The 11,896-nt window shown below is 40.8% G+C and overlaps 1 protein-coding gene across 1 annotated transcript in view; it reads right to left on the reverse strand.

The window, feature by feature from the left end:
- Positions 1-3,460, reverse strand: part of ADIPOR2 (adiponectin receptor 2) — a 42,773-nt gene extending 39,313 nt beyond the window's left edge. Inside the window, exon 1 of the mRNA XM_014068470.2 lies at positions 3,320-3,460. The gene's annotated coding sequence lies outside the window, so the exon portion shown is untranslated. The remainder of the gene's footprint in view (positions 1-3,319) is intronic.
- Positions 3,461-11,896: the final 8,436 nt, after the last annotated feature.

Raw genomic sequence — 11,896 nt, forward strand, 5'->3', positions numbered from 1 at the left:
GCCCAGGCAGTCACCAGTAATCCAAGTCACACAGACTTCTATTATGTGCCTCTGTATCCTCCCTTCCTGTTTTGCGCTTTCATTTTTGTTTCCCCAGTGATAGAAAAACAGAATGTGGTGAAGTGAAAACATCTAAATCGCTTACTTCCAAGATTTCCATCAGTTTTGGTCAAAATTTAACTTGCAGCATCCTATAGGATTATGCTGGAACCGATAGATTTCCCAGTCCTCACCTATTTCCACTGAAACTGATGAAACATTCAAAGGTGCTTTTGTCTACCATATTCAGTGATGTTTGATAACAATTACCATCTTCCTTCTTATCAGTTCTTAGTGGTTTTGATGGAAATTAAACTTCATATAGTTCAGTGGGGCTTACTGCTCCAATCTTGCAAAATTAATTGAACTGAAGGATCAGCCGGGTTGAGAGTCACCATGTACCTTATGCCTCTAAAAAAAGTAGTATTGTAAATTTGGGGGTAAATATATACAATTATGTACCATCAAGTCATTTTCAACTCCTATCAAACCCATAGATTTTTCTCTGTGATAAAGATACATAGCTAATATTTATACGTGTTGCACATATTGATAAGTTTTTCAGTCCCAGGCAAATTATTAAACAAGTGCTGATATCAAACCTGGTTGATAACTCAATTCTCTATTAAGCCAAGTAAAAACTTTTAATATTTACCAGCACTTGCACAAAATATTTCAGCTGGTTATTCAAATCATCTATATTACTCCCTGTCTTTTGCCGCTAAAGTTACCTGAAATGTACCAAAGTATCTTGACAGTCCTTGTACCGAAAATCCACCAACACTTTAATCCCCAAATGCTTACAAGTTTCAAATTACCCAAAGTGAGTTTGTGCAATGTTGCTCCTGTAAAGGTATTGAAGCCTGCCATTTTCCCAGGCAGGATTTCATCCAAGACTCTAAAGTTCTTTACAAATATAACTAGTTGCTGTTCCTTTAAAGGCTGTCCTACTACCAACAACAGAATGAATCATAAAATCTCTTATAACATCCCCTGCAGTAATAGGTATTACATTTTACTGTAATACTTATTACTGCAGTGATGCTATAAGATGGTAAATACGTATTTACCATTGGGCAGAAGACACAGAAGTAAAGCTAGCTGGACAAACAAGATTAAAAACAGCTTTTATCCATGGGCTGCCAGACTCCTAAATACAACTACAATCACTCCATACATACATGGAAAGATATGACTGGTTTCTCCCTAATTACTAAGGACCATTTTCTATATTATTCATGTTGTTTTATATTTTGTTATGGATTGCACCGTAGAGGCTAAATCCATTTTGTTGTATATATGTACAGTGACAATATAGATTGTTGTTGCTGTTGTTATTGGTGAGTTTTCAGGAGACAACTGGACTTTCTTGCTGACTTTCTTGGATGAGAAGCGAAACTTCTTCCAAAAAAAACCAACAAGAAAGTCCTGTTGCCTCCTGAGAAAGCACCTTTGGGACAACCATGACCTGGATGACTGAGAATCTCTACAGACATGTTATGTTGAATATCTAACCCTGTAAACCTACCAAAAGACTATTATGGCCTTTATTACTCTAAAGAAATGTAAGGGGAATATAAGTAAATTGTTGATTCTCTGGTTTTTATTCTTACAACTTCCAAAGAACACACCTGTGTAGGTACAAAAATATCTGCCACCCCATAACCAACCTGACAGCCTCTTTGGGAAGGAAGGCAAGTTCCTCTACTGCACTTGATGCTAAACTCGCATTAAAAAGATACAGCTACTCATCTGAAAAGGGGAACCTCAACCAACAAATGCTCTGTCTTACACATTGGCAGAAAAAAATCAGAACACAAAATACAAGCTGAGAGGACAATAACCTCGTAGACGACCCCCACACTGTCAAGGACCTTGGGAGTACTCATCTCAAATGACCTAAGTTCCAGAGCTCACTGTAACAGCATTACACAAAAGGCATTAAGAGTTGTCAACCTAATCTTGTGAAGCTTCTCCTCCGGTAATATTGAACTGCAACTAGGGCATACAAAACATTTGCTAGACCAATTCTCGAATACAGCTTGTCTGTCTGGAATCCGCACTGCATATTGGACATTAATACAATCATGAGAGTCCAGAGATATTTCAGGAGAAGAGTCATCCGCTCCTCTGCTCACAACAGAAAACCTGATGCCACCAGACTTAAAATTTTGGGCTTAGACAACTTATAACTTCGCTGCCTTCAGTCTGACCTAAACATAGCACATGACATTATCCACTACAATGTCCTACCTGTCAATGACTACTTCAGCTTCAACCACAACAAAACACCAGCACATAATAGATACAAACCTATGATAAACCGCTCCAAACTCGATTGCAGAAAATAGGACTTCAGCAACAGAGTGGTCAATGCCTGGAATGCACTACCTGAATCCGTGGTTTCTTCCCCAAACTCCCCAAACTTTAACTTTAGACTGTCTACTGTCGACCTCACTCCAAGCCTAAGAGTGCGCATAAGTGCACCTTATGCCACCAGACTTTTGAAATTTTGGGCTTAGACAATTTAGAACTTCGCCCTCTTCAATCCGTCCGTAGTTCATAAAATTATCCACTACAACGTCCTACCTGTCAATGACTACTTCAGCTTCAACCACAACAACAGACAAGGACATCATAGATACAAACGATACAAACTTAGGTAAACTGCTCCCAACTTGATTCCTAAGAGGTCTTTAAGGAGGCTACCGACACGCAACTACCGTCCCTGTTCTAATATTCCCTTGTGTTTGTATCCATTTGATGTATTCATAATGGTACTTATATCTGTTCTCTAATTCATGTTTGACGGAATAAATAAAAATAAATAAATAAATCCCCGCTCAGGTTGGAAACGCGTCAGGGCGAGACAGGCAGGTGGCCAAACCTTTGGCTAATGGGACTCCGAGGGCATCAAGACACCAAACGGCTTCCAGATGGTTTTAAAATGCGGAACTGTATTTTTTAAAAAAAATAAATTGTCCTATTATAAAATTTAAAATTAAACCGCCTCTCGAGATACCCGAAAAGGGAAGGGAATCCTTATCGCCGCAGCAGTAGCTGCTGACACGGACTGCACGGACGCTTCGCCAAGGTCAGCAGCAGCAGCCGCCGCCTGGGAGAAGAGGCGCCGGCGGAGGGGAGCCCGGACAGCCCGCGGACGCCGATCCCCGGGCCTGCGACGGCGCCCCCAGGAAGGGACGGAAGGGACCCCCGGGAAATCCAGGCCTAAGGACCGGAGCCCAAACCCCGCATCGCTCGCTTCCCGCTGCCGCCTTACCAGACGCCTTCTCGCTCCGGTGTCCCGATGCTGAGCGGGGGTCGGAGGGAGGCAGGGAGGGAGGCCCCACGGTGCCGCCGGCGCCTCCGGGAATCCCGCCTCCTCCGCCGCGGTGGCCGCCTCCCCGCTCCGCCTCTCCGTTTTTTCCGTTTGCCCTTTGCCCTTATGGCGTAATCATCGCAAGAGGCGCCGCGGGCCAATCAGAGGCCGTCTCGGCCGCGAAGGTCGCCCTCGTCGGCCCACGCTAAGTCGACGTGAAGGAAAAATGGGCGGGTCTCGCTCGTGCCCTCCCCAGTGCACTCTGGGCAATGTAGTGAATGGGAGGCACGTGATTAGGAAGGGAGCCAGAGCAGAAGAAGAGCTCGAAGGAAATCGCTATGAGATTTGTGGGGGGGGGGGGGGAGCGGCGGGGGAGGTTGGAGGTTTGGGGGGGAGGAATGGCTGGTGAGGGTTTTAAGTTCAGTTTCACTTAGTGAAGTTTGGTGTGTTTTAAAATAGAAGGGAGGAACGGCAGGTATTCGGGTAGAGTTACCGGCGTCCTAATCAAGTGATTAGCGCTTGCTGCTCCCTCCGTCGTAAATAAGCCTAAGGTACCAATAGAAGGCAGGACAAGAAGCAATGGGGGGAAACTAATCAAGGAGAGAAGCAATCTGGAACTGAGAAGAAATTTCCTGTCAGTTAGAACAATTAATCAGTGGAACAGAAGTTGTCTCCAGAAGTTGTGAATGCTCCAACACTAGAGGTTTTTAAGAAAATGTTGGATATCCATTTGTCTGAAGTGCTGTAGGTTTCTTGCCTAAGCAGGGGGTTAGACTAGAAGACCTCCAAGGTCCCTTACAACTCTGCTATTCTATTCTATTCTCCTTAGGGTTAGCCTAAGTGCTTATAACTTGGTTGTTTGCTTGCTTATGTTTACTTACCCGACTAGCTAACATAATCAGTACTAATCAGTAATTAAAAGTCTGCCAGCAACCAAACAAGCTCTCAGAGCATCAAGGACTCCACAAATTCCACAGACCCAAAGTAACTGGAATGGTAATTGCAACTGAAATGGTTTCGTGGTGTGCAAGTAAACTCGGTTTGAAACGGCCACTCGCAGAAGTCGTTATCTTCGCTTTTTCCTAAATCAAGTTATGGTAACTTCAAAGATTTAGTAAATGGGATGCACCAAACCTCACAGTACTGCCTGGCATGTCATTTATACTGCTTCCTGTTTAAAACAACAGGGAAGCGCCTCATCCAGGAGGGTTATAATTAAGGTGATATTTTCTTGGAAGCAAAAGGACAAACCTGAAAAAGGAGCAAGTCTGAAAAAGGTTGAATGAGGATAAAAACATGTAATTATGTTCATAACTTTACAAAGAAAAATTCAAGAGCAAAACCCAAGAAGAACTTTACAAAAACATTCCAAAAATATATTAAAAGCAATAAAGGAAGTATTCAAAGTATTATGTATTCAAAAGGATAATGTGTAAATAGTTAAAAGTATTAAATATTAAGGCAATATATATGGTTTAAAATAAACAAAATAAAGAACAAAAGTGTGTGGTGTCGGGGTTTGGGGGGGGGAATCTAAAGACAGTTTTCTGAAACAAAACATGGCACTGAAATTATAGCCCTCATCTTCAGTGACAAGCAACAGAGAGGACAAGCTCTTTAAGAATTAGCCATGGCCTTTAGAAAAATATATATTCCTATAATCAAAAACTTCAAGCCTATCTTATGATTGTAATTATGAGAAAAGCAAAAGAAAAATGCTGATATTCATAGAGTAATATAGACAACACAAGGAATCTTGTGTCAGTTGATCACAATAATAGTTTTCATTATTGATGGAGAAAGAGCCATCTGATAGTCAGGTGTTGGATTACAATTGCAATGTCTCTCATCAATGGCCATACTGAGCAATGCTGTTGGGAGTTTTAGATCTGCCTTATTTGGAAGATCACTATCTCCTCATCCCTCTTAAAGGCGTAGGCTCTGATCTTATTAAGGTTATTATTAAGGAATGCTAAGTATAATAAAGGCTATGGTGGTTCTTAACAACTTGCTGCGTCTTGGTGCATTTTGTTTCTCACAGCGTGCTTTAAGTAGAGATGGAGACAAACATCAAAATTGTTTGTTCCTTTCGGAATGGTCTCTAACAAGACATTTCAATATTTTATTTATTTTTTACACAGTTGACATCATCCTCATTACAATCCCAAAATCTTTCCCTTGGTCACAAAGCTGTTCAGTTAATAACCAGTAGAATTAGTCATTTTTCTTTATTACATCAGGGGTTCTTTTAAAAAAAAGATCCCGTTCAAGACCTTTCCACTGCTGAAGTTTTTTTTTTTTTTGTTAAGCAGTACAAATAGATTCATGTTGCTATATAACATTCAAAATGAAAATGAAGTAAACATGCATTTGGGGCTGAATGCTATTGCTCAAAGACCTCAAGTCATTAGTAAAAGCAGCAATAGTGTAGCAGCATAAGATCCAAGGTTTCCATCTTATTATCTAGAACATTCGTTGATAACCTGGCGTTGCCCAGGTATTTATTTATAGGGGGGAAATGTCTGGACCAAATGTAATTGCTAATGTTGGATTTTCCACCTTACCAAGGGACCCCGCTTGTGGAGTACTGTGAAGCCATTACCATGGCAACTCCACTGCGCTGTACAGTGGAATCCATTTTACAGTAGTACAATAGAAGCCATTTTAAGGCACAAAAGGCTGTATCTTAACAGAACACACACCCCAAGGGATGTTAGGGGTGTTTTATCCCCAAAGTATTTGTTTCCAGAAAGTAAGTCATATATGTATCAAGTTTGGTTGAAATTGTTTGAGGCATTCCAGAGTTATGCTGGAACACACACGCACACACACACACACACACACACACACACACACACACACACACACACACACATGTTTTTATAGATATAGATTTCAGATTCTTGAGAATGCTAGCTGCTTGGAACATCACCATGTTATAAGCCAATTCTGAACACATTTGTTATAGTGATTAAGGCAGACTTCCTAATCTGGGGGTCCTCCAGTTATGTGAACTTCAATTCCCAGTATTCGCTATGGTGCCTGGAAAGGCTGAGATAGCAATTGCTGCTTCAGGAATAAAACTTGTCACAACCATGGTTATATGTAGAATAAAACAGAAGCAGAAACAAGCATCCTTATTCTCAAAGCAGTATATGGAATGGCATAAAGAAGTTAAACTGTTTATGTATACTGGCAGAGCAGGTTCATGAAACAGCTGAATGCATTGATTTGCAATCAGGAATAATTATACCTGTGGAGCTGTAGTTGAAAATTCACAACTCTCTGCCAAATTTTGGAAATTGACACTACTTTAAGCTAAGGATTTCCTGCTGTTTTTAGCAGTTTTCCCCTCCATCATATTCCAGTAACAAACTCACTTTCATTGTAAATAAACAAAGAGCCAGACAATTGGCATAAGAATCCCACTCAAATACTTTTCATTTTGTAATATTTATTAATATTAAGAAATCATATCTTAATATTTAAGTAGAAAGAAACATATGGCTTCACAGGAGCCTTTCATCTTTATGACATCTGTTCAGTTGGTTCTACGGTCAATTTTTATTGTATGCAACTGAGAATAATACTTGTGAGATAATCAGCTTCTGTATATAAAGGTGATGAATAAATAAAATGTATCTTTTGTGACCTTGTTTGGATCATCATACTTTTTTATAATTGCCTTCTCATCTATGAAATGTTTTCTTATAATGCCAGTATCACCCATACTTTCCTGCCTGTTAAAATGTCATTTGATATAGTACATTTATTAACTCTTTAACAGAAACTACAAATTAAACTGAATAAAAAGGAAGGAAGGAAGGAAGGAAGGAAGGAAGGAAGGAAGGAAGGAAGGAAGGAAGGAAGGAAGGAAGGAAGGAAGGAGGATTAAAAAATCACTTCAATCTCTTATAAAACATTTATAATACCAAATTTAAATTTACCTCTTACACCAGTGATGGCAAACCTTTTTGGCACCGAGTGCCCAAACTGGACTGCATGTGCATGATTTTACATGTGCGTGTGCCGGGGCACCAGAAACCAGAAGACCAGCTGGCTGGTGTGCACATACCTGTTTTTTGGGCCTTTTTGGTCGTTATTTGGGAGGTTTTCAGGACATAGATTTGGCCATTTTTGTGCCGTTGCCAGCTGCTCTTCTTGTTTCCAGCACATCAGCTGGTGTTTGTGGCCCCCCAGAAAAGCCCGGAAAACGGCCTGCAAAACAGCCTGGAAAATGGGCCAGGAACTGACCTGCTTTTTGGCTGTTTTGGGGGCAGTTTTCAAGCCGTTTTCTGGTGCTCGAAGACCAGCTGACGTGCTGGAAACAAGAAGAGCAACTGGCAATGGTGTGCATCAGGAGTGGGTTCCTGCCAGTTCTAACCTCTTCTATAGAAGAGGTTCCACAAATCTAATGTGCCATTTAGAACCGGTTCCAGCTCCCTCCCCCTGCCTGTGTGCACATCATCAAGATGAAGAGCGAGAGGAGGAATTCTGGGAGTTGAAATCCACAAGTCTTAAAGCTGTTAAAAAAAACTTTTTTTTTCCCTAAAGGGTTAGGGTGCAAGGGTCTTGTAACTTGACAGCTTTAAGACTTGCCTGCTTCGAATGCCAGAGTTTCTGAGCCAACATTTTGGTTGCTAAGCAAGAGCGTTGTTAAGTGAGTTTCACCACATTTTACAAGTTGGCCATGCCCACCCAGTCACATGGCTGGCAAGCCACTCCCACCCAGTCACATGGCTGGCAAGCCACTCCCACAAAGCAGGCCACATCTACAGAAGAGGTTCTAAAATTTTTTGAAACCCACCACTGGTGTGCATGCACAGAAAGTGTTCTGCATGTCACTTCTGGCACACGTGCCATAGGTTTGCCATCAAGGTCTTACACCATTATAATATAACGTTCTTTTTTTTTCTATCGTCTGCAGCACTATTTTTTCTAATCAACTCGTATATCATAATTTCATTTTTTTTTTCTATTTCACTCCAAAATTGGAAAAGGGATTTCCAGTTGGCATTAAAATTAAACTTTTCTGTACCCGATTTAGCCATTTCAGGAAGCTCCGTCACCTTCACCATCCACTCTTCCATTGTGGGTAATATCAAATCTTCCCATCATTGTGCATATAAAAGTCTTGTTGCTTCCTGCTAAAATTTCAGTACATCCTACCTTCTTGCTTTTTACCATTATTACTTTAATTATAGATTTGCAGGAGGTTTCATGGATTGATTAAATCTTGTACATTTCTACGCCACTCAAAAGGAAGTGTCAACTGGTTCAGTGCTGCAACTCTCAGGAAAGTGTCAATCAAATTGCAATCTGTAAATTCAGTATCTAGAATATCTGGAAAATGTGGATGCCAATCTTTGCCCAGTTCTGTCTCACTGGATGATTTGGTAGCTTACCTCATCAAATTGCTTTAATGTTTCTCATTTCTTATAGGGAAGGATAAAAAAATATAAGTACATTTCAAAGGAAAATGATATTTTTGAAGGATTGTTGGCCGAGGATCTTTAAAATCATGGAATGTTTCCATGTTTTCTATTAAGAATGACACGATTTGACTTTATATAAATCTCCCTATTTTTTATTGACTGCAGTAAGACTTCCTTTCCCAAGGAAAAATTCTCTAATCCATGAAATATCCCTCCTTAGTAATTATTTCAACCAGAGGCCATATTCTGCCGGTTCTAATGAGGACCCAGATTGTTGGGGGCAATATGCTGACTCTCTGTAAACCGCTTAGAGAGGCCTGAAAGGCCTATGAAGCGGTATATAAGTCTACTGCTATTGCTATTGCTAATGGGTATGCCAAACCAGTAGTGGAAATTGCGGGTGGCCCCACGCACCCGGGCTCTACGGCATCCCATTAAGGCCATTTTTAAGGTAAAGTGCACGCATGGAAGGAGTGCATGCACGGACATGGTGCTTGCGAGTGGCGCACATGCTCAGGTAAATGAATAGCACCCCTGATTTCGACTTTTTTTTTTAAATTCTAACACTTGTTTTTAGTAAAACAAATGCTCTATGTGTGAGAGAGATGGGAGAATAGTGAGAGAAATGTGATCGTTTGATTACAAAATTATAAATACAAATGATTTTCTGTTGTTTACAAAGCAGCATTCCAGTCTTGTGTAGCTCACATCCTTTATGGGATTTTGGGATGATTCAAATTCATGTTGAATTTTTCAGGGAGCTGTATTGTCTTCTCAATTTTTCCATGGGTGGAAAAGTTTTCATTGCTCTGAATTACGTGCATAATACGTAATTCAGTGATCAATATTGTCTTGGGATTTTATCTAAAGCATCATAAATCTTGTTTATGTGGTGCATTCCAATAACTTCCTTTCTGAAGTTCCCATGAAATGCACTAATAATTTATTTAAAATATTGGCAAAAAACCTAAACTATAAAGCATATTCCCATGTCCTTTCTCTTATATATTCTGTATCTGCCAAGCCTTCCAGAAAGTATTATTGAGATTTTTGATAGCAGACATTCAAAGAAATTATAAAAGTGCAGGGCACAAAAATAATTTGTTAAATCCAGCAGTGAGATATTATTTCCTTACATCAATTTTAATTTATATGAAGGTGATTCTTTTCTAAACTTTCCAGATAATAAAAATATGGTCAATAAACATTTATAGTTTTTTATTTTCTTATTCCTGCAGTTAGAAATTGTCTTTGTCGATACTGAAAAAAATTCCATCCATAATTCACAAGAAAGAAAGAAAGAAAGAAAGAAAGAAAGAAGAAAGAAAGAAAAGAGAGAGAGAGAGAAAAAGAAAATTGTCATTACAATATTCATGAACTTGCATTCAGTATAAGGTAACTTTGAGAAAAAAGTAGATCTGTGTGCATTTGTATATCTATTTTTTACCTGTATTTATAGGCATATTTGTGCATTACACAACAATGTAGACATAACATGTGAGGTTATTCTACTATCTTGCAAGTCAACACGATTAAAGGTGGGACAAGGTGTGTGTTTGTGTGTGTGGGGGACATTGCCATTCCACCTATTTCTGCTGTGGTGATTTCTTAATTCACCTTTGGTCCAGTTTAGTTGCAACTCCTGTGACCTTTTTTTGACAGTGGAGACTACGGCACTGAGAAGGCCACATTGAGACTGATAGGAGGGGGGATTTTCGGTGGGGTTTTCAAGGCCGGATTCCCACCTCCTATTTCAGAGCTCTCTCTGATTAGTTCTATGGCCTCCACTGTTGAAATCTCAAGGGAGCTCCAGGACAATTTCATGCATAATACCCTGTTTCCCCGAAAATAAGACCTCCTCGGATAAGAAGCCCAATTGGGCATTTGAGCGCATGCATTAAAATAAGCCCTCCCCTAAAATATTTAACCGCATGCTCAGGTGGTCCCCGCCATTTCCTGGGGGGAAAGGGGGGAACATGCCCCCCATGCACCTGCCATCCAGGCGGAATGCTCTCACGGAAGCCGCTCCTACAAACCCTAGCTACAGCGCCCCTTCTTTTAATGGCACTCGCAAAAAGAGTGGCAGAGCCAGGGATGCTAGGACAAGAGTGTGCCAGAAACAGAACTTCTGGCCCTCTCTGGATCAGCTGATCCACGGGCCAAGGGACCTCCTGCACCTCAAAAATAAGACCTCCCTGAAAATAAGGCCAAGCGCTTATTTCAGGGGTCAAAAGAAAACAAATCCCTATCTTATTTTGGGGAAAACATGGTACCATCAGCGTGTGTTTGGTTAAGTGCAAGGGTCTCCAAACTTGGCAACTTCTAAGACCTCAGTTTCCAGAATTCCTCGGCCAACAAATGCTGGGGAATTTTGGGAGTTGAAGTCCACAAGTCTTAAAAAGTTTTCAAGTTTGGAAGCCCGATCTAGTAGTTAAGGCACCAGGCTAGAAACCAGGAGACTGTGAGTTCTAGTCCTTTCTTTAGGCATGAAAGCCAGCTGGGTGACTTTGGGCCGATCATTCTCTGTCAGCCCAATCTATTTCACAGGGTTATTGCTATAGAGAAAATAGGAGGAGGAAGTAGTTTTAGGTATGCTTGCCACAGTGGTGGGATTCAGCCAGTTCGCACCTATTCGGGAGAACCGGGTTGGTAACTTTCTAAGTAGTTTAGAGAACTGGTTGTTGGAAGAAATCTCCTTTCGTTTTTTCCCCACTTTACAGGGCTAATCCTGTAAGGAAGGCAGGAAGGAAATATTCTAGTGTTGTTTCTAGCCTAATCTTTATTGACCTGCTTACAGAAACTGCCTCTCCGGTTAACCTTTATTGCATTGTAACAGCTAAGGCGAAGCGCCCATCGACCTGAGTAACCTTGAGTTGGCCACGCCCACCCAGTCACATGACCACAGAGCCCCACCTACCCAGATGGTCATTAGGGCAAAGAACCGGTTGTTAAATTATTTGAATCCCACCACTGGCTTGCCATCTTGAATTATTTAAAAAATAACAAAGGTAGGATCCATCAATCAATCAATCATGGTCACCTACATGGACCATAGAAGGCTACCTTATACAGCAGACTATTTGTCCATCAAGTTGATCCTTTC

The sequence above is a fragment of the Thamnophis sirtalis genome, unplaced genomic scaffold (assembly GCF_051295495.1).
Source record: "Thamnophis sirtalis isolate CommonGarterSnake01/CBP01778 unplaced genomic scaffold, rThaSir2_p1.2 scaffold_9, whole genome shotgun sequence".
NCBI classification, from domain to species: domain Eukaryota; kingdom Metazoa; phylum Chordata; class Lepidosauria; order Squamata; family Natricidae; genus Thamnophis; species Thamnophis sirtalis.